The sequence below is a fragment of the Copadichromis virginalis genome, linkage group LG18, assembly GCF_057382275.1.
Source record: "Copadichromis virginalis isolate Kocher_CV1m ecotype Utaka linkage group LG18, C_Virginalis_male_GT1.1, whole genome shotgun sequence".
NCBI classification, from domain to species: Eukaryota; Metazoa; Chordata; class Actinopteri; order Cichliformes; family Cichlidae; genus Copadichromis; species Copadichromis virginalis.
The window spans coordinates 37,280,419-37,303,841 of record NC_140635.1 but is presented as its reverse complement, the minus strand read 5'-3'; the positions used below and the strand labels follow the sequence as shown (position 1 = coordinate 37,303,841).

Genomic DNA, 23,423 nt, shown 5'->3' with positions numbered 1-23,423 from the left:
TTCCTTCTGGGGCATTGTAAATGTGTTGGGTGCCAAACCTTTCAATCAATCTTTATTTATAAAGCACTTTTCATACAGAAAAAATGTAGCACAAAGTGCTTTACATAGTTAAAAGCAGCCCACCCCACCCTCCAACTCACTCCCCACACTCTCAATACACATATATCCCCCCACCCCCACACACACACACATACACACACGCGCACACTTAAAGAGTAAAAATTGGGCTGGGCTCGCATGAGCCAAGTGAGGAAACATTATAACAGAGAGCCGTCTGCACCGGGAGCCGGTCACAGACCGCAGCCTCCGGGCTGGGCACACAGCGGGAGGGAGGCAAAGGAGCCCCCCAACCAGGCTGAGAGGACCCCAGAGACCCAGCAGCCACGGTCAATAACAGCCCCGGTGCAGAGAGCGCCCTCCGAGGAAACACTGGAGATATGACGCAATACGATGTATACAGGGTAAAATGATAAAATAAATAAGAACAGGATACAATATAAATATAAATATAAATAAAAAATGAATAAGAATAAAATCAAAAAATATTAGGTAAATCCTAAATTAATAATAGAATAACAGGATAGAATAAATAAGCATAAAAAATAAATAAACGCTAAGTAAAAGCTAAATTAAAAAGGTAGGTCTTGAGCCTGTTCTTAAAAACACGTACGTTCTCTGCGGCCCTGAGCTCCTCCGGCAGGCTGTTCCACAGACGAGGACCATACCACTGAAAAGCTGCCTCTCCGTGAGTATGTGTCCTGACTTTAGGGACAATCAAAAGGCCAGTACCAGAGGACCTCAGGGTCCGCGAGGGTTCGTATGGTAAAAGCAGATCTGAGAGATAAGAAGGCCCAAGACCATTAAGACATTTAAAAACCAGTAAAAGAACTTTAAAATCGATCCTGAAACACACGGGGAGCCAGTGCAGTGATTCTAAAACCGGTGTAATGTGGGCCCGCCCTCTGGTCTTCGTCAGCACACGAGCTGCCGAGTTTTGCAAGAGTTGTAAAGGTGAAATATTCTTCTTAGGAAGACCAGAGAGCAGGGCATTACAGTAATCAATGCGACTGGTAATAAAAGCATGCATCAGCATCTCCGTGTTGGCCCGAGAGAGAATAGGGCGGACTCTGGCTATATTTTTTAGATGATAAAATCCAATTTTGGTTACATGTTTAACATGTGGGATAAAACCAAGCTCAGAGTCAAAAATAACACCCAGGTTTTTCACTTGTAGCGAAGGACATAGTGAAAATGCCTGTAATTTAGACAAGAGTTTCTCTCTCTGAGCCTCAGGACCGACGATTAAAACTTCAGTTTTGTCCTGGTTAAGCTGTAAAAAGTTTTCTGCCATCCAAGATCTTATATCCAAGACACAGTTAAAAAGGGCATCCATTGGTCTGGTGTCATCAGGAGACACGGAGATGTACAGCTGCGTGTCATCAGCGTAACTGTGGATGTTCACTCCATGCCTCCTGATGACACTGCCGAGAGGCAACATATACAAATTAAAAAGTACAGGGCCTAGAACCGACCCTTGAGGCACACCACATGTCATTTTATGGATCTTAGAGGAGCATGTATCCATACTCACCATAAAAGATCTGTCAGAGAGATAGGAAGTGAACCAGTTGTGTACAGCACCAGAGAGGCCCACCATGTGTTTTAGTCTGTTTAAAAGAATAGCGTGGTCTACTGTATCAAAGGCTGCGCTTAGATCCAGTAGCACCAGGACTGAGAGCTTTTGGGCGTCCCAGTTACATCTAAGATCATTTAAAACCTTTAGGAGAGCAGTCTCTGTGCTGTGGTTCACCCTAAATCCAGACTGGAATATCTCCAGGATCTGTCTATCATTTAGAAAATCATTAATCTGAGTAAAAACAAGTTTTTCTAAGATTTTACTTAAAAATGGTGAGTTGGATACAGGTCTGTAGTTATTAAAATCATTACAATCCAAATTGCTCTTCTTCAGAAGGGGCCTCACCACCGCCGTTTTAAAGGCAGCAGGGAAGACACCCAACTGAAGAGAGCAATTCATCATGTTTAAAAGCTCAGCCTCAAAAAATCCATAAAGTGTTTTAAAGAGTGAAGAAGGAATTGGATCTAAAAGACATGTGGTGGGTCTCACTGTGGAGAAAACCTTCTGAAAGTTCTCAGCATTAACCAGGACAAAGCTGTCCAGTGTCTCCTCAGGTACAATCGAGCCCTCAGATGTGTTTACAATCATATCGCGATTAGATAAAATATCAGATCTGATGGCGCTGATCTTTCCCCTGAAGTGGTCTGCAAACTGCTCACAGAGCGAGTCTGTGGGGCTTCTTTGGGAGCTGTTAAAATCAGGGTTAAATAAATGATCTATGGTGGAAAAGAGGACCTTGGGATTATTTTTGTTAATACTGATTATTTTGGCGAAGTATGAATTTCTTGACTTCCTTAATGTATTATTGTACATTTTAAGTTGCTCGGAAAATATTTGATGGTTGATATTATTTTTATTTTTCCTCCATCTCCTTTCTGCTGCCCTGCAATTTCTTTTGAGAGGACACACTCTGGACCTGGTCATCACCCATGGGCTGTCCACCAGCGTGTGTCCTCTGTTGTGAGTCGGCTGCGTGACGTGCTGGATAAAATCCAAACAGTGAAGAATGTTTAAGAATTCTTTTGTTGCAGGGTCAGAAGGATTATCTATGTGCAGGTTAAAATCACCGGTTAAAATTATCATATTATATTTTGAATGTATGTTTGTTAAAAATTCTGAGAATACCTTGATAAAAGCAGCGCTGTCTTTAGGTGGTCTATAAATTGTGACAGATAAAACTGGAGGGCTGCTGAAAACAATAGCATGGAATTCAAAAGTGGTAAAATGATCAAATAAAATGTGTTTGGAGGTGAGTGTGTTGTTGGCTAAAGATGCAGTCCCACCACCTCTCTCACCACTTCTAATAGAAAAAGAGAAATTAAAATTTGGTGGGGAGGCCTCAGTGAGAACAACTGGTGCATCCGAGCCCAGCCATGTTTCAGTTAAAAATGAACAGTCAAGTTTATTATCTAAGATTAAATCATTAATAATAAAAGACTTGTTCCACAGAGAGCTGACATTTAAAAGTGCCATACTGATCGAGACTGGTGGATTATTGACAATAGAGTTGAATGGATGTTGATATTTTTGAAGAGGCCGGAGGTTATTAATGTTTTTGGAGTTACTGGATTTATGATAATTCTGTTGCTCTCTGTTTGTGATTATGACGGGTATTGTGTTGACTGTGGGAGAGAAAGGTCCTAGTCCAGAGTTTTGTGTATTACTGTTAAAAGTGGAACAAATATAGGAGCTGGGACCAGGGGAACATCAGTCAGTGGCAGACAGTGGCGATGTGCGGGAGTGCTGTACGCCAAATGCCAAATTGGCGGACAGCAAACGGCGTACCCAGGCGTTGAGGTGGAGCCCGTCTGCCCCAAAAAGATGCCTCCTCTCCCAGAAGGCATCAAAGTTGTTAATAAAACCCACGCCGTGGGAGACACAGGCAGAGGAAAGCCAGGTGTTAAGGCTGAGCAGCCGGCTGAAACGGCCTATCCCTCTGCCACAGGTGGGGGTGGGCCCAGAGATAAAAGCACTCACCTGCAACTGACCAAGAAGGCTGAAGAGTTCGAGGAAGTCCAACTTCAGCAGCTCAGATTGCTGTTTGGGGATATCATTGGTGCCGATGTGGATGATGAGCCGGTTAACCTGTGGGTGGGATGCCAGAATGTTGGGAATTCTGTCCACTATGTCAACAACAGTGGCTCCCGGGAACGACAGCGTGAGCGCCCCCCTCATCCGCACGTTCCTGACGATGGAATCCCCGAGGACCAGCGTGGAGAGAGGAGGTGCCACCGAGGGCTGATGGCCATCTGAGACGCCCGCGCCGCGACACCGGGGGTGTTCAGATGGAGATGCGCCAGCCGGACTGCGTGAGTGACTCCCAGGTAGCCGCGCCGTGGGTCCTCTTCTCCGAGGAGCCGGGGTAAAGCACAGCTCTCCGCGGTGAGTTTGCACCACAGCGTCGGGTTGCCCGCCGCGGCTCCGGGGGCGTAGTGGTGGAGATGGCGCAGACCTCAGCGACACAGCGGGATGGCGAGGGCTAGCGGTCAGAGGAGGAAAGTCCACAGGATCCAGGACATTGAATTTATTCTCCAATACTACCGCACCGGAGGGGTGAGGGTGCGAGAGACGGATCCTCCTGCCCCCTCTGCAGCCACCACGCGTCTCAACCATGGTCCATGGCGCTGGTTGGAGTGGAGTGGAGCTGACCAGGGCCTTGGGTCTGGCCCCTAGCTGAAACCAGGAGTTCTCGTCCTTGGCAGAAGCACCAGCGACGCAAGTTGAGAGCCTGTGTTGACTGTTGGGGGGATCTTGGGACACAGCAGCTGGATGGTGCACTGTGTCGGCTAGCTCAGCGCTAGTAGCGGTGGTTTGAGCTTTGCCAAGGAGGATCGTGTCAAGTTCGCATTCAGCCCCCTGGATTTGGTATAGCGTGGATATCCTTTGCTCCAGCTTGATCACTTGTTGACTCAGGTTGATGCAGCTTTCACAGCTGGATGTTGAGGTAAGTGGTGCCATTCCGGAATCTCGTACCGGCGACAGCATCAAAAACAAAAACAGACACTGCCACTTTAGCTTACGTTAGCTAAAAAGTCAGTCGTGACACAGCAAGAAAAGAGTTTTCAGATCAATATCCAGCAAATGCAAAACCAAGCTTTCGTCAGCCTTGATAACTTTTAGCCGAGCAAAATATCACAGATCCGCACGGAGGTTACGGTGGAAGTCTACCTCCTCTTCATGTCACTTCATGTGACATGTGAAATGGCTTCCCAATGATCAGTGTGGGTCATCCTTCACCACTGCAGGTCAGCTTAAAAGACACAAACGAGTCCACACAGGAGAGAAACCATACAAGTGATGTGTGACACCAATTTGTCTTTCTAAAATAACGTTTTTGATTTTGTGAAGGAGTCACTCTCATGACTCATTGAGTGATGCCATTGACTGCACAGTCCCTGCCACGCAATCTGTATATGTCACATTTTGAGATTGCCTTGGAAACCTTACTGGGCAGGTACTAAAAAAATACCTGTAACCAGGTACTATCACCTAATGGAAACTTTAAAGATCGAGCTGAGTCAAGTTAAGCCAAGCTAGGTAGGTGCAAGTGGAAAAGGGCTATTAGAGATCACAAAGTCTGATCGAAATTGAGGCCATTCAATTTCGGTGTAAAGACGTTAAACTCCATATGTGAAGGTCTCATAATGGTTTCACCTCTGCTGATAATTACCCACACCTTTTTTCCACCCTTGGCTCATGTGATGTGTTTCATAGTTGGTCAACGACCCTGGTAAAGACAACCCCCTCTGGGGTTTAAATACCTGGGACTCTCCAACGTTTAGTTTTAGATCTAACGAAGGTTCTCAGAGGAGAGGTGAAAGGTCTTCAAGGCACTTAGAGAATTCCAGCTGCTTTCTTTCAAAACTCATCAGACTACCATGACGTGGATGACTGGGAACCCTTTTTTCTCATTCACTGTGTGCAGTCCCTCGGGAGTCATCGCTGTTGGAGCTTGTCAGTAGCAAAGTCCTGAAGGTACAAAAATGAATACTGAAGAGAGCTTAAAAACATTCCTGCTTGAATTTGAAGGCCGATTTAAGTCTATCCTTTCAGAGTTGAAGAGTTAAGCACATGCTAACTGTGGCTCGTTGGTCTAGGCGTATGATTCTCGCTTCGGGTGCGAGAGGTCCCGGGTTCAAATCCCGGACGAGCCCCCTTAAAATCACAAGCTCTTAGCTTCATGGAATTCTTTGGTAAGACACATTCCTTCTGGGTCATTTTAAATGTGTTGGGTGCCAAACGACTCAATGTGATCTGTGACACCAATTTGTCTTTCTAAAATAACGTTTTTGATTTTGTGAAGGAGTCACTCTCATGACCCATTGAGTGATGCCATTGACTGCACAGTCCCTGCCACGCAATCTGTATATGTCACATTTTGAGATTGCCTTGGAAACCTTACTGGGCAGGTACTAAAAAAATACCTGTAACCAGGTACTATCACCTAATGGAAACTTTAAAGATCGAGCTGAGTCAAGTTAAGCCAAGCTAGGTAGGTGCAAGTGGAAAAGGGCTATTAGAGATCACAAAGTCTGATCGAAATTGAGGCCATTCAATTTCGGTGTAAAGACGTTAAACTACATATGTGAAGGTCTCATAATGGTTTGACCTCTGCTGATAATTACCCACACCTTTTTTCCACCCCTTGGCTCATGTGATGTGTTTCATAGTTGGTTAACGACCCTGGTAAAGACAACCCGCTCTGGGTTTTAAATACCTGGGACTCTCCAACGTTTAGTTTTAGATCTAACGAAGGTTCTCAGAGGAGAGGTGAAAGGTCTTCAAGGCACTTAGAGAATTCCAGCTGCTTTCTTTCAAAGCTCATCAGACTACCATGACGTGGATGACTGGGAACCCTTTTTTCTCATTCACTGTGTGCAGTCCCTCTGGAGTCATCCCTGTTGGAGCTTGTCAGTAGCAAAGGCCTGAAGGTACAAAAATGAATACTGAAGAGAGCTTAAAAACATTCCTGCTTGAATTTGAAGGCCGATTTAAGTCTATCCTTTCAGAGTTGCAGACTTAAACGCAGGCTTCCTGTGGCTCGTTGGTCTAGGCGTATGATTCTCGCTTTGGGTGCGAGAGGTCCCGGGTTCAAATCCCGGACGAGCCCCCTTAAAATCACAAGCTCTTAGCTTCATGGAATTCTTTGGTAAGACACATTCCTTCTGGGGCATTGTAAATGTGTTGTGTGCCAAACCTTTCAATGTTATGTGTGACACCAATTTGTCTTTCTAAAATAACGTTTTTGATTTTGTGAAGGAGTCACTCTCATGACCCATTGAGTGATGCCATTGACTGCACAGTCCCTGCCACGCAATCTGTATATGTCACATTTTGAGATTGCCTTGGAAACCTTACTGGGCAGGTACTAAAATATACCTGTTACCAGGTACTATCACCTAATGGAAACTTTAAAGATCGGGCTGAGTCAAGTTAAGCCAAGCTAGGTAGGTGCAAGTGGAAAAGGGCTATTAGAGATCACAAAGTCTGATCGAAATTGAGGCCATTCAATTTCGGTGTAAAGACGTTAAACTACATATGTGAAGGTCTCATAATGGTTTCACCTGAAACCTCTGCTGATAATCACCCACGCCTTTTTTCCACCCCTTGGCTCATGTGATGTGTTTCATAGTTGGTCAACGACCCTGGTAAAGACAACCCCCTCTGGGGTTTAAATACCTGGGACTCTCCAACGTTTAGTTTTAGATCTAACGAAGGTTCTCAGAGGAGAGGTGAAAGGTCTTCAAGGCACTTAGAGAATTCCAGCTGCTTTCTTTCAAAGCTCATCAGACTACCATGACGTGGATGACTGGGAACCCTTTTTTCTCATTCACTGTGTGCAGTCCCTCTGGAGTCATCCCTGTTGGAGCTTGTCAGTAGCAAAGGCCTGAAGGTACAAAAATGAATACTGAAGAGAGCTTAAAAACATTCCTGCTTGAATTTGAAGGCCGATTTAAGTCTATCCTTTCAGAGTTGCAGACTTAAACGCAGGCTTCCTGTGGCTCGTTGGTCTAGGCGTATGATTCTCGCTTTGGGTGCGAGAGGTCCCGGGTTCAAATCCCGGACGAGCCCCCTTAAAATCACAAGCTCTTAGCTTCATGGAATTCTTTGGTAAGACACATTCCTTCTGGGGCATTGTAAATGTGATGTGTGACACCAATTTGTCTTTCTAAAATAACGTTTTTGATTTTGTGAAGGAGTCACTCTCATGACCCATTGAGTGATGCCATTGACTGCACAGTCCCTGCCACGCAATCTGTATATGTCACATTTTGAGATTGCCTTGGAAACCTTACTGGGCAGGTACTAAAATATACCTGTTACCAGGTACTATCACCTAATGGAAACTTTAAAGATCGGGCTGAGTCAAGTTAAGCCAAGCTAGGTAGGTGCAAGTGGAAAAGGGCTATTAGAGATCACAAAGTCTGATCGAAATTGAGGCCATTCAATTTCGGTGTAAAGACGTTAAACTACATATGTGAAGGTCTCATAATGGTTTCACCTGAAACCTCTGCTGATAATCACCCACGCCTTTTTTCCACCCCTTGGCTCATGTGATGTGTTTCATAGTTGGTCAACGACCCTGGTAAAGACAACCCCCTCTGGGGTTTAAATACCTGGGACTCTCCAACGTTTAGTTTTAGATCTAACGAAGGTTCTCAGAGGAGAGGTGAAAGGTCTTCAAGGCACTTAGAGAATTCCAGCTGCTTTCTTTCAAAGCTCATCAGACTACCATGACGTGGATGACTGGGAACCCTTTTTTCTCATTCACTGTGTGCAGTCCCTCTGGAGTCATCCCTGTTGGAGCTTGTCAGTAGCAAAGGCCTGAAGGTACAAAAATGAATACTGAAGAGAGCTTAAAAACATTCCTGCTTGAATTTGAAGGCCGATTTAAGTCTATCCTTTCAGAGTTGCAGACTTAAACGCAGGCTTCCTGTGGCTCGTTGGTCTAGGCGTATGATTCTCGCTTTGGGTGCGAGAGGTCCCGGGTTCAAATCCCGGACGAGCCCCCTTAAAATCACAAGCTCTTAGCTTCATGGAATTCTTTGGTAAGACACATTCCTTCTGGGGCATTGTAAATGTGTTGTGTGCCAAACCTTTCAATGTTATGTGTGACACCAATTTGTCTTTCTAAAATAACTTTTTTGATTTTGTGAAGGAGTCACTCTCATGACCCATTGAGTGATGCCATTGACTGCACAGTCCCTGCCACGCAATCTGTATATGTCACATTTTGAGATTGCCTTGGAAACCTTACTGGGCAGGTACTAAAATATACCTGTTACCAGGTACTATCACCTAATGGAAACTTTAAAGATCGGGCTGAGTCAAGTTAAGCCAAGCTAGGTAGGTGCAAGTGGAAAAGGGCTATTAGAGATCACAAAGTCTGATCGAAATTGAGGCCATTCAATTTCGGTGTAAAGACGTTAAACTACATATGTGAAGGTCTCATAATGGTTTCACCTGAAACCTCTGCTGATAATCACCCACGCCTTTTTTCCACCCCTTGGCTCATGTGATGTGTTTCATAGTTGGTCAACGACCCTGGTAAAGACAACCCCCTCTGGGGTTTAAATACCTGGGACTCTCCAACGTTTAGTTTTAGATCTAACGAAGGTTCTCAGAGGAGAGGTGAAAGGTCTTCAAGGCACTTAGAGAATTCCAGCTGCTTTCTTTCAAAGCTCATCAGACTACCATGACGTGGATGACTGGGAACCCTTTTTTCTCATTCACTGTGTGCAGTCCCTCTGGAGTCATCCCTGTTGGAGCTTGTCAGTAGCAAAGGCCTGAAGGTACAAAAATGAATACTGAAGAGAGCTTAACACCATTCCTGCTTGAATTTGAAGGCCGATATAAGTCTATCCTTTCAGAGTTGAAGCGTTAAGCACATGCTACCTGTGGCTCGTTGGTCTAGGCGTATGATTCTCGCTTTGGGTGCGAGAGGTCCCGGGTTCAAATCCCGGACGAGCCCCCTTAAAATCACAACTTCTTAGCTTCATGGAATTCTTTGGTAAGACACATTCCTTCTGGGTCATTTTAAATGTGTTGGGTGCCAAACGACTCAATGTGATCTGTGACACCAATTTGTCTTTCTAAAATAACGTTTTTGATTTTGTGAAGGAGTCACTCTCATGACCCATTGAGTGATGCCATTGACTGCACAGTCCCTGCCACGCAATCTGTATATGTCACATTTTGAGATTGCCTTGGAAACCTTACTGGGCAGGTACTAAAAAAATACCTGTAACCAGGTACTATCACCTAATGGAAACTTTAAAGATCGAGCTGAGTCAAGTTAAGCCAAGCTAGGTAGGTGCAAGTGGAAAAGGGCTATTAGAGATCACAAAGTCTGATCGAAATTGAGGCCATTCAATTTCGGTGTAAAGACGTTAAACTACATATGTGAAGGTCTCATAATGGTTTGACCTCTGCTGATAATTACCCACACCTTTTTTCCACCCCTTGGCTCATGTGATGTGTTTCATAGTTGGTTAACGACCCTGGTAAAGACAACCCGCTCTGGGTTTTAAATACCTGGGACTCTCCAACGTTTAGTTTTAGATCTAACGAAGGTTCTCAGAGGAGAGGTGAAAGGTCTTCAAGGCACTTAGAGAATTCCAGCTGCTTTCTTTCAAAGCTCATCAGACTACCATGACGTGGATGACTGGGAACCCTTTTTTCTCATTCACTGTGTGCAGTCCCTCTGGAGTCATCCCTGTTGGAGCTTGTCAGTAGCAAAGGCCTGAAGGTACAAAAATGAATACTGAAGAGAGCTTAAAAACATTCCTGCTTGAATTTGAAGGCCGATTTAAGTCTATCCTTTCAGAGTTGCAGACTTAAACGCAGGCTTCCTGTGGCTCGTTGGTCTAGGCGTATGATTCTCGCTTTGGGTGCGAGAGGTCCTGGGTTCAAATCCCGGACGAGCCCCCTTAAAATCACAAGCTCTTAGCTTCATGGAATTCTTTGGTAAGACACATTCCTTCTGGGGCATTGTAAATGTGTTGTGTGCCAAACCTTTCGATGTGATGTGTGACACCAATTTGTCTTTCTAAAATAACGTTTTTGATTTTGTGAAGGAGTCACTCTCATGACCCATTGAGTGATGCCATTGACTGCACAGTCCCTGCCACGCAATCTGTATATGTCACATTTTGAGATTGCCTTGGAAACCTTACTGGGCACGTACTAAAATATACCTGTTACCAGGTACTATCACCTAATGGAAACTTTAAAGATCGGGCTGAGTCAAGTTAAGCCAAGCTAGGTAGGTGCAAGTGGAAAAGGGCTATTAGAGATCACAAAGTCTGATCGAAATTGAGGCCATTCAATTTCGGTGTAAAGACGTTAAACTACATATGTGAAGGTCTCATAATGGTTTCACCTGAAACCTCTGCTGATAATCACCCACGCCTTTTTTCCACCCCTTGGCTCATGTGATGTGTTTCATAGTTGGTCAACGACCCTGGTAAAGACAACCCCCTCTGGGGTTTAAATACCTGGGACTCTCCAACGTTTAGTTTTAGATCTAACGAAGGTTCTCAGAGGAGAGGTGAAAGGTCTTCAAGGCACTTAGAGAATTCCAGCTGCTTTCTTTCAAAGCTCATCAGACTACCATGACGTGGATGACTGGGAACCCTTTTTTCTCATTCACTGTGTGCAGTCCCTCTGGAGTCATCCCTGTTGGAGCTTGTCAGTAGCAAAGGCCTGAAGGTACAAAAATGAATACTGAAGAGAGCTTAAAAACATTCCTGCTTGAATTTGAAGGCCGATTTAAGTCTATCCTTTCAGAGTTGCAGACTTAAACGCAGGCTTCCTGTGGCTCGTTGGTCTAGGTGTATGATTCTCGCTTTGGGTGCGAGAGGTCCCGGGTTCAAATCCCGGACGAGCCCCCTTAAAATCACAAGCTCTTAGCTTCATGGAATTCTTTGGTAAGACACATTCCTTCTGGGGCATTGTAAATGTGTTGTGTGCCAAACCTTTCAATGTTATGTGTGACACCAATTTGTCTTTCTAAAATAACGTTTTTGATTTTGTGAAGGAGTCACTCTCATGACCCATTGAGTGATGCCATTGACTGCACAGTCCCTCCCACGCAATCTGTATATGTCACATTTTGAGATTGCCTTGGAAACCTTACTGGGCAGGTACTAAAATATACCTGTTACCAGGTACTATCACCTAATGGAAACTTTAAAGATCGGGCTGAGTCAAGTTAAGCCAAGCTAGGTAGGTGCAAGTGGAAAAGGGCTATTAGAGATCACAAAGTCTGATCGAAATTGAGGCCATTCAATTTCGGTGTAAAGACGTTAAACTCCATATGTGAAGGTCTCATAATGGTTTCACCTGAAACCTCTGCTGATAATTACCCACGCCTTTTTTCCACCCTTGTCTCATGTGATGTGTTTCATAGTTGGTCAACGACCCTGGTAAAGACAACCCGCTCTGGGTTTTAAATACCTGGGACTCTCCAACGTTTAGTTTTAGATCTAACGAAGGTTCTCAGAGGAGAGGTGAAAGGTCTTCAAGGCACTTAGAGAATTCCAGCTGCTTTCTTTCAAAGCTCATCAGACTACCATGACGTGGATGACTGGGAACCCTTTTTTCTCATTCACTGTGTGCAGTCCCTCTGGAGTCATCCCTGTTGGAGCTTGTCAGTAGCAAAGGCCTGAAGGTACAAAAATGAATACTGAAGAGAGCTTAAAAACATTCCTGCTTGAATTTGAAGGCCGATTTAAGTCTATCCTTTCAGAGTTGCAGACTTAAACACAGGCTTCCTGTGGCTCGTTGGTCTAGGCGTATGATTCTCGCTTTGGGTGCGAGAGGTCCCGGGTTCAAATCCCGGACGAGCCCCCTTAAAATCACAAGCTCTTAGCTTCATGGAATTCTTTGGTAAGACACATTCCTTCTGGGGCATTGTAAATGTGTTGTGTGCCAAACCTTTCAATGTGATGTGTGACACCAATTTGTCTTTCTAAAATAACGTTTTTGATTTTGTGAAGGAGTCACTCTCATGACCCATTGAGTGATGCCATTGACTGCACAGTCCCTGCCACGCAATCTGTATATGTCACATTTTGAGATTGCCTTGGAAACCTTACTGGGCAGGTACTAAAATATACCTGTTACCAGGTACTATCACCTAATGGAAACTTTAAAGATCGGGCTGAGTCAAGTTAAGCCAAGCTAGGTAGGTGCAAGTGGAAAAGGGCTATTAGAGATCACAAAGTCTGATCGAAATTGAGGCCATTCAATTTCGGTGTAAAGACGTTAAACTACATATGTGAAGGTCTCATAATGGTTTCACCTGAAACCTCTGCTGATAATCACCCACGCCTTTTTTCCACCCCTTGGCTCATGTGATGTGTTTCATAGTTGGTCAACGACCCTGGTAAAGACAACCCCCTCTGGGGTTTAAATACCTGGGACTCTCCAACGTTTAGTTTTAGATCTAACGAAGGTTCTCAGAGGAGAGGTGAAAGGTCTTCAAGGCACTTAGAGAATTCCAGCTGCTTTCTTTCAAAGCTCATCAGACTACCATGACGTGGATGACTGGGAACCCTTTTTTCTCATTCACTGTGTGCAGTCCCTCTGGAGTCATCCCTGTTGGAGCTTGTCAGTAGCAAAGGCCTGAAGGTACAAAAATGAATACTGAAGAGAGCTTAAAAACATTCCTGCTTGAATTTGAAGGCCGATTTAAGTCTATCCTTTCAGAGTTGAAGCGTTAAGCACATGCTACCTGTGGCTCGTTGGTCTAGGCGTATGATTCTCGCTTCTTGTGCGAGAGGTCCCGGGTTCAACGAGCCCCCTTAAAATCACAACTTCTTAGCTTCATGGAATTCTTTGGTAAGACACATTCCTTCTGGGGCATTGTAAATGTGTTGTGTGCCAAACCTTTCAATGTTATGTGTGACACCAATTTGTCTTTCTAAAATAACGTTTTTGATTTTGTGAAGGAGTCACTCTCATGACCCATTGAGTGATGCCATTGACTGCACAGTCCCTCCCACGCAATCTGTATATGTCACATTTTGAGATTGCCTTGGAAACCTTACTGGGCAGGTACTAAAATATACCTGTTACCAGGTACTATCACCTAATGGAAACTTTAAAGATCGGGCTGAGTCAAGTTAAGCCAAGCTAGGTAGGTGCAAGTGGAAAAGGGCTATTAGAGATCACAAAGTCTGATCGAAATTGAGGCCATTCAATTTCGGTGTAAAGACGTTAAACTACATATGTGAAGGTCTCATAATGGTTTCACCTGAAACCTCTGCTGATAATCACCCACGCCTTTTTTCCACCCCTTGGCTCATGTGATGTGTTTCATAGTTGTTCAACGACCCTGATAAAGACAACCCACTCTGGGTTTTAAATACCTGGGACTCTCCAACGTTTAGTTTTAGATCTAACGAAGGTTCTCAGAGGAGAGGTGAAAGGTCTTCAAGGCACTTAGAGAATTCCAGCTGCTTTCTTTCAAAGCTCATCAGACTACCATGACCTGGATGACTGGGAACCCTTTTTTCTCATTCACTGTGTGCAGTCCCTCTGGAGTCATCCCTGTTGGAGCTTGTCAGTAGCAAAGGCCTGAAGGTACAAAAATGAATACTGAAGAGAGCTTAAAAACATTCCTGCTTGAATTTGAAGGCCGATTTAAGTCTATCCTTTCAGAGTTGCAGACTTAAACGCAGGCTTCCTGTGGCTCGTTGGTCTAGGCGTATGATTCTCGCTTTGGGTGCGAGAGGTCCCGGGTTCAAATCCCGGACGAGCCCCCTTAAAATCACAAGCTCTTAGCTTCATGGAATTCTTTGGTAAGACACATTCCTTCTGGGGCATTGTAAATGTGTTGTGTGCCAAACCTTTCAATGTTATGTGTGACACCAATTTGTCTTTCTAAAATAACGTTTTTGATTTTGTGAAGGAGTCACTCTCATGACCCATTGAGTGATGCCATTGACTGCACAGTCCCTCCCACGCAATCTGTATATGTCACATTTTGAGATTGCCTTGGAAACCTTACTGGGCAGGTACTAAAATATACCTGTTACCAGGTACTATCACCTAATGGAAACTTTAAAGATCGGGCTGAGTCAAGTTAAGCCAAGCTAGGTAGGTGCAAGTGGAAAAGGGCTATTAGAGATCACAAAGTCTGATCGAAATTGAGGCCATTCAATTTCGGTGTAAAGACGTTAAACTACATATGTGAAGGTCTCATAATGGTTTCACCTGAAACCTCTGCTGATAATCACCCACGCCTTTTTTCCACCCCTTGGCTCATGTGATGTGTTTCATAGTTGTTCAACGACCCTGATAAAGACAACCCACTCTGGGTTTTAAATACCTGGGACTCTCCAACGTTTAGTTTTAGATCTAACGAAGGTTCTCAGAGGAGAGGTGAAAGGTCTTCAAGGCACTTAGAGAATTCCAGCTGCTTTCTTTCAAAGCTCATCAGACTACCATGACCTGGATGACTGGGAACCCTTTTTTCTCATTCACTGTGTGCAGTCCCTCTGGAGTCATCCCTGTTGGAGCTTGTCAGTAGCAAAGGCCTGAAGGTACAAAAATGAATACTGAAGAGAGCTTAAAAACATTCCTGCTTGAATTTGAAGGCCGATTTAAGTCTATCCTTTCAGAGTTGCAGACTTAAACGCAGGCTTCCTGTGGCTCGTTGGTCTAGGCGTATGATTCTCGCTTAGGGTGCGAGAGGTCCCGGGTTCAAATCCCGGACGAGCCCCCTTAAAATCACAAGCTCTTAGCTTCATGGAATTCTTTGGTAAGACACATTCCTTCTGGGGCATTGTAAATGTGTTGTGTGCCAAACCTTTCAATGTGATGTGTGACACCAATTTGTCTTTCTAAAATAACGTTTTTGATTTTGTGAAGGAGTCACTCTCATGACTCATTGAGTGATGCCATTGACTGCACAGTCCCTGCCACGCAATCTGTATATGTCACATTTTGAGATTGCCTTGGAAACCTTACTGGGCAGGTACTAAAATATACCTGTTACCAGGTACTATCACCTAATGGAAACTTTAAAGATCGGGCTGAGTCAAGTTAAGCCAAGCTAGGTAGGTGCAAGTGGAAAAGGGCTATTAGAGATCACAAAGTCTGATCGAAATTGAGGCCATTCAATTTCGGTGTAAAGACGTTAAACTACATATGTGAAGGTCTCATAATGGTTTCACCTGAAACCTCTGCTGATAATCACCCACGCCTTTTTTCCACCCCTTGGCTCATGTGATGTGTTTCATAGTTGGTCAACGACCCTGGTAAAGACAACCCCCTCTGGGGTTTAAATACCTGGGACTCTCCAACGTTTAGTTTTAGATCTAACGAAGGTTCTCAGAGGAGAGGTGAAAGGTCTTCAAGGCACTTAGAGAATTCCAGCTGCTTTCTTTCAAAGCTCATCAGACTACCATGACGTGGATGACTGGGAACCCTTTTTTCTCATTCACTGTGTGCAGTCCCTCTGGAGTCATCCCTGTTGGAGCTTGTCAGTAGCAAAGGCCTGAAGGTACAAAAATGAATACTGAAGAGAGCTTAAAAACATTCCTGCTTGAATTTGAAGGCCGATTTAAGTCTATCCTTTCAGAGTTGCAGACTTAAACGCAGGCTTCCTGTGGCTCGTTGGTCTAGGCGTATGATTCTCGCTTTGGGTGCGAGAGGTCCCGGGTTCAAATCCCGGACGAGCCCCCTTAAAATCACAAGCTCTTAGCTTCATGGATTTCTTTGGTAAGACACATTCCTTCTGGGGCATTGTAAATGTGATGTGTGACACCAATTTGTCTTTCTAAAATAACGTTTTTGATTTTGTGAAGGAGTCACTCTCATGACCCATTGAGTGATGCCATTGACTGCACAGTCCCTGCCACGCAATCTGTATATGTCACATTTTGAGATTGCCTTGGAAACCTTACTGGGCAGGTACTAAAATATACCTGTTACCAGGTACTATCACCTAATGGAAACTTTAAAGATCGGGCTGAGTCAAGTTAAGCCAAGCTAGGTAGGTGCAAGTGGAAAAGGGCTATTAGAGATCACAAAGTCTGATCGAAATTGAGGCCATTCAATTTCGGTGTAAAGACGTTAAACTACATATGTGAAGGTCTCATAATGGTTTCACCTGAAACCTCTGCTGGTGATTACAGCCGGATTGGCGTCCTTGCGGTGGTGCCGTAATGTTTGGTGATAAGAAAAAATTCCAAATAATTCTGGCTATAGATTTTGTTTGGGCAAACAAAGGTACTAATAATTGACATCAAAGAGAGACAAAATGGCAAAGATGAAGAAAGTCGAAGAAGATCTGGAAGAGATTAAGCATTCACTTAATTCGTTGACGTCGGAAATTGAAAAAGTAAATAAGCAACAAGGAATATTAATGTCGATGATGGAGCAAATCAAAGAACTAAAAGATCTGGTCAAGGAGAAAGATAAGACAATCCATTTTTTGGAAAGGAAGGTGGACGACCTAGAACAGCAGGCTCGACTCGAGGAAATGGTCATTACAGGTCTGGAAACTAAACACAGAACATATGCGAGAGTTACCGAATCTGGGACTGGTGCAAAACGAGGAGAGGACGTGCCCCCGATGGAGGAGCTACAATCGTTGGAACGGCAGGTTGTGGAATTCTTTTCGAGTAAAAATCTTCCCCTGCATAGTAACAATATATCTGCATGCTATACTCTTCCTAGAAGGCACAAAAATGCTCCTCCAGCAATTGTAGTGAGATTTGTTAATCGAAAACACAAAGTAGAATTGCTGAGACGGTCCAGCCTTTTGAAAGGAAGTGGAGTATATCTGAATGAACATCTTACAAAAAGAAATGCAGATATTGCAAGACAAGCTCGTATTTTACGGAAGGAGAAAAAGATTCAAGCAACCTGGACCAGGAATTGCAAAGTGATGATTAAACTGAATGGAACACCAGAAGAAGCCAAGGTTGTAACGATTAAGGAACTTGAGGAATTGGACAATTATACGTGATAATATGATTAAGATAGACAAATGGTTGCGACCAATTATGGCTATAATTAGTTTATTTTTGGCAAGGTCAAATGCTACTTCGGGAGGAAAAGGACAAAAGGAAATTGTAAAATTGGATATGGAAGATAACAAGATCAACGGACTTTAAAATATGTTGATAAATGAATGTGAGATTGCTTAGGATCTTTTCTTTCCTTTTTCAGTTTTTTTTCTTTTTTTTTTTCTCCTTCTTTTCTTTTTTTGTTTCCTTCTCTTTCTTATGAGGTAATAGATAGCGCTAGAATAATTTATGCATTATGTTTGACGACACAGATTATAAATCATATGATTTTGAAGTAGGTATTGACCCTGAAAGGAATGTGCTTAATACAATTAATGTCACATGTGATTATTTTACAGAGGAGCAATTCAGGGATAAGGTTGATATAGCCAATACATTTTCTTTAATTCATATTAACTGCAGAAGTCTTTATAGAAGTTTTGCTTCGATTGAAGATTTTCTGTATAGTCTGAGAGGCAAGTTTCAAATAATTGCTCTGTCTGAAACATGGTTAGATGAGAATAAGGGTTGTAATTTTTGTATTGAAGGATACGATTTGTACTTTGTGAATAGAATTAAGACAAAGGCAGGAGGGGTGGCACTTTTCGTTAATTGTGATTTGAAATGTAAAAAAGTTGAATGTATGTCTGTTGTTATGGATGATTTAATGGAGTCTGTGACAGTAGAATTGGATATAGAAAAGAGAAGTAATATAATTGTAACGTGTATATATAGGAAACCGGGATCACAGATTGAGTTATTTACAGAAGCAGTAGAAAATTTATTGAGTAAGGTTAAGGGAAATAAGACTGTATGTTTGTGTGGTGATTACAATATTGATCTTTGTAAAGTGACAAATGATAAGGCTTCGTCAGATTTTTTTGAACTATTATATGGTAAAGGATTTTATCCTTTAATTATAAAGCCGAGTAGAATAACGGAGAAATCAGAAACACTAATTGATCATATTTTTATTAATAGTTTGGAGAATAATATTGAAAGTGGCCTCATCATAAATGATATAAGCGATCATCTACCAGTCTTTTTTATTTTCGATTTAAATATGAAAAGAAAGAAAGAAGCTAGTTTTGTGAGTTATAGAAGGTTAAGAAATGATGAAGCAATTAATAGGTTTAGACAAGATCTCATGGAAACGGACTGGAAGGAGGTTTATGTTAATGAGGTCAACATTGCATACGGAGTATTTCTAAATATATATTTGGCCTTGTATGATAAACATTGTCCATTGATATCATTTAAGCATAAGAAAAAGAATATAAATAGGAAACCTTGGATAACTAAGGGTCTTGCAAATGCGTGTAAAAAGAAAAATAATTTATATAGGGAGTATATAATATATAGAACTAAAAATGCGGAAATGAAATATAAACTATATAAAAATAAGTTGGTATTAATATTGAGGAAAGCTAAGAAAGATTACTATAATAAAGTTTTTCAGGAAAACAAAAATAATATTAAGGGCATTTGGAATATTTTTAAAGAGGTATTGGGTAATAAGAACACACCCAAAGTTCGGCCTAATTATTTTATTAATAATAATCAAGTTGTTAAAGATAAGACCGAAGTAGCAAACGAATTCAATTCTTTTTTTGTAAATGTTGGACCTACTTTAGCAAATCTAATCAGGAAAAATGATGATCCAGGAGATGAGGAAGCCTGGATAGGTGATAATAGAATGGTTAATTCCATATTCTTAGCCGATACTACCATAAAAGAAATAGTAGCAATCGTAAAAAATTGTAAAAATAAAAAATCTACTGATTGTGATGGTATAGACATGGTCATAATTAAAAAGACAATAGATTGTATAAGTACTCCTCTTTGTTATATTTTTAATCTTTCGCTACAGTCAGGAGTATTCCCTGACAGAATGAAAGTGGCAAAAGTAATACCATTATATAAATCAGGAGATAAGCATAGTTTTAACAATTATAGGCCAGTGTCTCTTTTATCACAGTTTTCAAAATTGCTAGAAAAACTCTTTGCACAAAGACTTGATAGTTTTATTGAAAAATATCAACTAATACATGAAAACCAATTTGGATTTCGTAAAAATAGGTCAACGGCATTAGCGTTGTTGACTTTTATTGAAGATATTTCATCTGCAACACATAATAATAAATACACAGTGGGAGTATTTGTTGATTTAAAAAAAGCTTTTGATACGATACAACATTCTATTTTGATTTCTAAATTGTATAACTATGGAGTGAGAGGAGTAGCATTGAATTGGTTAATGAGTTATTTAGAGAATAGGTTGCAATATGTTTATTATTTTGGCAATACTTCTGAAAGACTGAAGATTGTATGTGGTGTTCCTCAAGGTTCTATTTTGGGACCTAAACTCTTTAATTTATATATTAATGATATTTGTGACGTATCTAAAAGGTTAAATTCGATTTTATTTGCAGATGACACAAATTTTTATTGCTCTGGAGAGAATTTGAAAGACTTGGTTGAAATTATGACTTCTGAGATGTTAAGAATAAAAAAATGGTTTGATGTAAATAAATTATCTTTGAATCTGACAAAAACGAAATATATGATATTTGGCAATCGTGTAAAGGAGGATAAAGTCATTATGTTTATAGAGGAAGAATTGATTGAAAGAGTTACTGAATTTCGTTTTTTGGGTGTAATAGTGGATGAGAATTTGACATGGAAATCTCATATTGAACATATTAGAAAGAAAATGGTCAAAAGTATTTATATTTTGGGTAGTATAAGAGATTTATTAAATTATAAAACAATGCGTATTTTATATTTTTCTTTGTTTTTTTCATATATCAACTATTGTGTTGAAGTTTGGGGGAATACATATGAGAATACCATAAAACCTTTAAACCTATTACAGAAGAAAGTTATACGAATAATTCATAATGTTAAATATAGAGAACATACAAATAAATTATTTATAGAATCAAAATTATTAAAATTAGGAGATTTAGTGAAATTACGGACATTATTAATTATGTTTAAGGCTAAAAATAATATTTTGCCTTTTAAGTTACAAAGAGTATTTTTGATGTGTTCAAGGGGAGAAGAGAATAGAAGGAAATTTTATTTTAAACATCAGTTAGCCAGGACTACACAAAGATTAATGAGCACAACGGTTAGGGGTATAAGACTGTGGAATTCACTTCATTATAATTTAAAGAATTGTATAAATTTACAATGTTTTAAAAAGTGTTATATGTTTAAAACGATAACTCAGTATGAAGAATGCGAATGAATGTGATGTTGGTTTGGGATTCGACCGGAGAGAAATGTCAATATTAGTTTGTTCCTGATTTTTGGTGCCCACCGGTGATATAAGTTCGATGGTAGATAGGGGGCAGGGTTTAATAAGAATATTTTCTTCTTCCTGCTCCTTTTCACACATGGTTGTTGTGTTTTGTTGACAGAAGATGTGGTTGTTTTGTTTGATTGTAGTACCAAGTGTGAAATAAATAAAAATGAAATGAAATGAAATGAAATAATCACCCACGCCTTTTTTCCACCCCTTGGCTCATGTGATGTGTTTCATAGTTGGTCAACGACCCTGGTAAAGACAACCCCCTCTGGGGTTTAAATACCTGGGACTCTCCAACGTTTAGTTTTAGATCTAACGAAGGTTCTCAGAGGAGAGGTGAAAGGTCTTCAAGGCACTTAGAGAATTCCAGCTGCTTTCTTTCAAAGCTCATCAGACTACCATGACGTGGATGACTGGGAACCCTTTTTTCTCATTCACTGTGTGCAGTCCCTCTGGAGTCATCCCTGTTGGAGCTTGTCAGTAGCAAAGGCCTGAAGGTACAAAAATGAATACTGAAGAGAGCTTAAAAACATTCCTGCTTGAATTTGAAGGCCGATTTAAGTCTATCCTTTCAGAGTTGCAGACTTAAACGCAGGCTTCCTGTGGCTCGTTGGTCTAGGCGTATGATTCTCGCTTTGGGTGCGAGAGGTCCCGGGTTCAAATCCCGGACGAGCCCCCTTAAAATCACAAGCTCTTAGCTTCATGGAATTCTTTGGTAAGACACATTCCTTCTGGGGCATTGTAAATGTGTTGTGTGCCAAACCTTTCAATGTTATGTGTGACACCAATTTGTCTTTCTAAAATAACGTTTTTGATTTTGTGAAGGAGTCACTCTCATGACCCATTGAGTGATGCCATTGACTGCACAGTCCCTCCCACGCAATCTGTATATGTCACATTTTGAGATTGCCTTGGAAACCTTACTGGGCAGGTACTAAAATATACCTGTTACCAGGTACTATCACCTAATGGAAACTTTAAAGATCGGGCTGAGTCAAGTTAAGCCAAGCTAGGTAGGTGCAAGTGGAAAAGGGCTATTAGAGATCACAAAGTCTGATCGAAATTGAGGCCATTCAATTTCGGTGTAAAGACGTTAAACTACATATGTGAAGGTCTCATAATGGTTTCACCTGAAACCTCTGCTGATAATCACCCACGCCTTTTTTCCACCCCTTGGCTCATGTGATGTGTTTCATAGTTGTTCAACGACCCTGATAAAGACAACCCGCTCTGGGTTTTAAATACCTGGGACTCTCCAACGTTTAGTTTTAGATCTAACGAAGGTTCTCAGAGGAGAGGTGAAAGGTCTTCAAGGCACTTAGAGAATTCCAGCTGCTTTCTTTCAAAGCTCATCAGACTACCATGACGTGGATGACTGGGAACCCTTTTTTCTCATTCACTGTGTGCAGTCCCTCTGGAGTCATCCCTGTTGGAGCTTGTCAGTAGCAAAGGCCTGAAGGTACAAAAATGAATACTGAAGAGAGCTTAAAAACATTCCTGCTTGAATTTGAAGGCCGATTTAAGTCTATCCTTTCAGAGTTGCAGACTTAAACGCAGGCTTCCTGTGGCTCGTTGGTCTAGGCGTATGATTCTCGCTTAGGGTGCGAGAGGTCCCGGGTTCAAATCCCGGACGAGCCCCCTTAAAATCACAAGCTCTTAGCTTCATGGAATTCTTTGGTAAGACACATTCCTTCTGGGGCATTGTAAATGTGTTGTGTGCCAAACCTTTCAATGTTATGTGTGACACCAATTTGTCTTTCTAAAATAACGTTTTTGATTTTGTGAAGGAGTCACTCTCATGACCCATTGAGTGATGCCATTGACTGCACAGTCCCTCCCACGCAATCTGTATATGTCACATTTTGAGATTGCCTTGGAAACCTTACTGGGCAGGTACTAAAATATACCTGTTACCAGGTACTATCACCTAATGGAAACTTTAAAGATCGGGCTGAGTCAAGTTAAGCCAAGCTAGGTAGGTGCAAGTGGAAAAGGGCTATTAGAGATCACAAAGTCTGATCGAAATTGAGGCCATTCAATTTCGGTGTAAAGACGTTAAACTACATATGTGAAGGTCTCATAATGGTTTCACCTGAAACCTCTGCTGATAATCACCCACGCCTTTTTTCCACCCCTTGGCTCATGTGATGTGTTTCATAGTTGTTCAACGACCCTGATAAAGACAACCCACTCTGGGTTTTAAATACCTGGGACTCTCCAACGTTTAGTTTTAGATCTAACGAAGGTTCTCAGAGGAGAGGTGAAAGGTCTTCAAGGCACTTAGAGAATTCCAGCTGCTTTCTTTCAAAGCTCATCAGACTACCATGACGTGGATGACTGGGAACCCTTTTTTCTCATTCACTGTGTGCAGTCCCTCTGGAGTCATCCCTGTTGGAGCTTGTCAGTAGCAAAGGCCTGAAGGTACAAAAATGAATACTGAAGAGAGCTTAAA

At 41.9% G+C, this 23,423-nt stretch overlaps 13 non-coding genes across 13 annotated transcripts; all 13 read left to right on the top strand.

Annotated features, from left to right (window-relative positions):
• The first annotated feature begins 5,718 nt into the window (after positions 1-5,718).
• Positions 5,719-5,790, top strand: trnap-cgg (transfer RNA proline (anticodon CGG)). The gene has a single exon. It is a non-coding gene; the product is annotated as a tRNA-Pro (tRNA).
• An 884-nt stretch (positions 5,791-6,674) lies between these two features.
• On the top strand, positions 6,675-6,746 carry trnap-ugg (transfer RNA proline (anticodon UGG)). The gene has a single exon. It is a non-coding gene; the product is annotated as a tRNA-Pro (tRNA).
• An 890-nt stretch (positions 6,747-7,636) lies between these two features.
• On the top strand, positions 7,637-7,708 carry trnap-ugg (transfer RNA proline (anticodon UGG)). The gene has a single exon. It is a non-coding gene; the product is annotated as a tRNA-Pro (tRNA).
• Positions 7,709-8,574: 866 nt separating this feature from the next.
• Positions 8,575-8,646, top strand: trnap-ugg (transfer RNA proline (anticodon UGG)). The gene has a single exon. It is a non-coding gene; the product is annotated as a tRNA-Pro (tRNA).
• An 890-nt stretch (positions 8,647-9,536) lies between these two features.
• On the top strand, positions 9,537-9,608 carry trnap-ugg (transfer RNA proline (anticodon UGG)). Its single transcript has one exon. It is a non-coding gene; the product is annotated as a tRNA-Pro (tRNA).
• Positions 9,609-10,492: 884 nt separating this feature from the next.
• Positions 10,493-10,564, top strand: trnap-ugg (transfer RNA proline (anticodon UGG)). The gene has a single exon. It is a non-coding gene; the product is annotated as a tRNA-Pro (tRNA).
• Positions 10,565-11,454: 890 nt separating this feature from the next.
• Positions 11,455-11,526, top strand: trnap-ugg (transfer RNA proline (anticodon UGG)). Its single transcript has one exon. It is a non-coding gene; the product is annotated as a tRNA-Pro (tRNA).
• An 889-nt stretch (positions 11,527-12,415) lies between these two features.
• Positions 12,416-12,487, top strand: trnap-ugg (transfer RNA proline (anticodon UGG)). The gene has a single exon. It is a non-coding gene; the product is annotated as a tRNA-Pro (tRNA).
• Positions 12,488-14,331: 1,844 nt separating this feature from the next.
• On the top strand, positions 14,332-14,403 carry trnap-ugg (transfer RNA proline (anticodon UGG)). Its single transcript has one exon. It is a non-coding gene; the product is annotated as a tRNA-Pro (tRNA).
• Positions 14,404-15,293: 890 nt separating this feature from the next.
• On the top strand, positions 15,294-15,365 carry trnap-agg (transfer RNA proline (anticodon AGG)). Its single transcript has one exon. It is a non-coding gene; the product is annotated as a tRNA-Pro (tRNA).
• Positions 15,366-16,255: 890 nt separating this feature from the next.
• On the top strand, positions 16,256-16,327 carry trnap-ugg (transfer RNA proline (anticodon UGG)). Its single transcript has one exon. It is a non-coding gene; the product is annotated as a tRNA-Pro (tRNA).
• Positions 16,328-21,575: 5,248 nt separating this feature from the next.
• On the top strand, positions 21,576-21,647 carry trnap-ugg (transfer RNA proline (anticodon UGG)). Its single transcript has one exon. It is a non-coding gene; the product is annotated as a tRNA-Pro (tRNA).
• An 890-nt stretch (positions 21,648-22,537) lies between these two features.
• On the top strand, positions 22,538-22,609 carry trnap-agg (transfer RNA proline (anticodon AGG)). The gene has a single exon. It is a non-coding gene; the product is annotated as a tRNA-Pro (tRNA).
• The last annotated feature ends 814 nt before the right edge of the window (positions 22,610-23,423 follow it).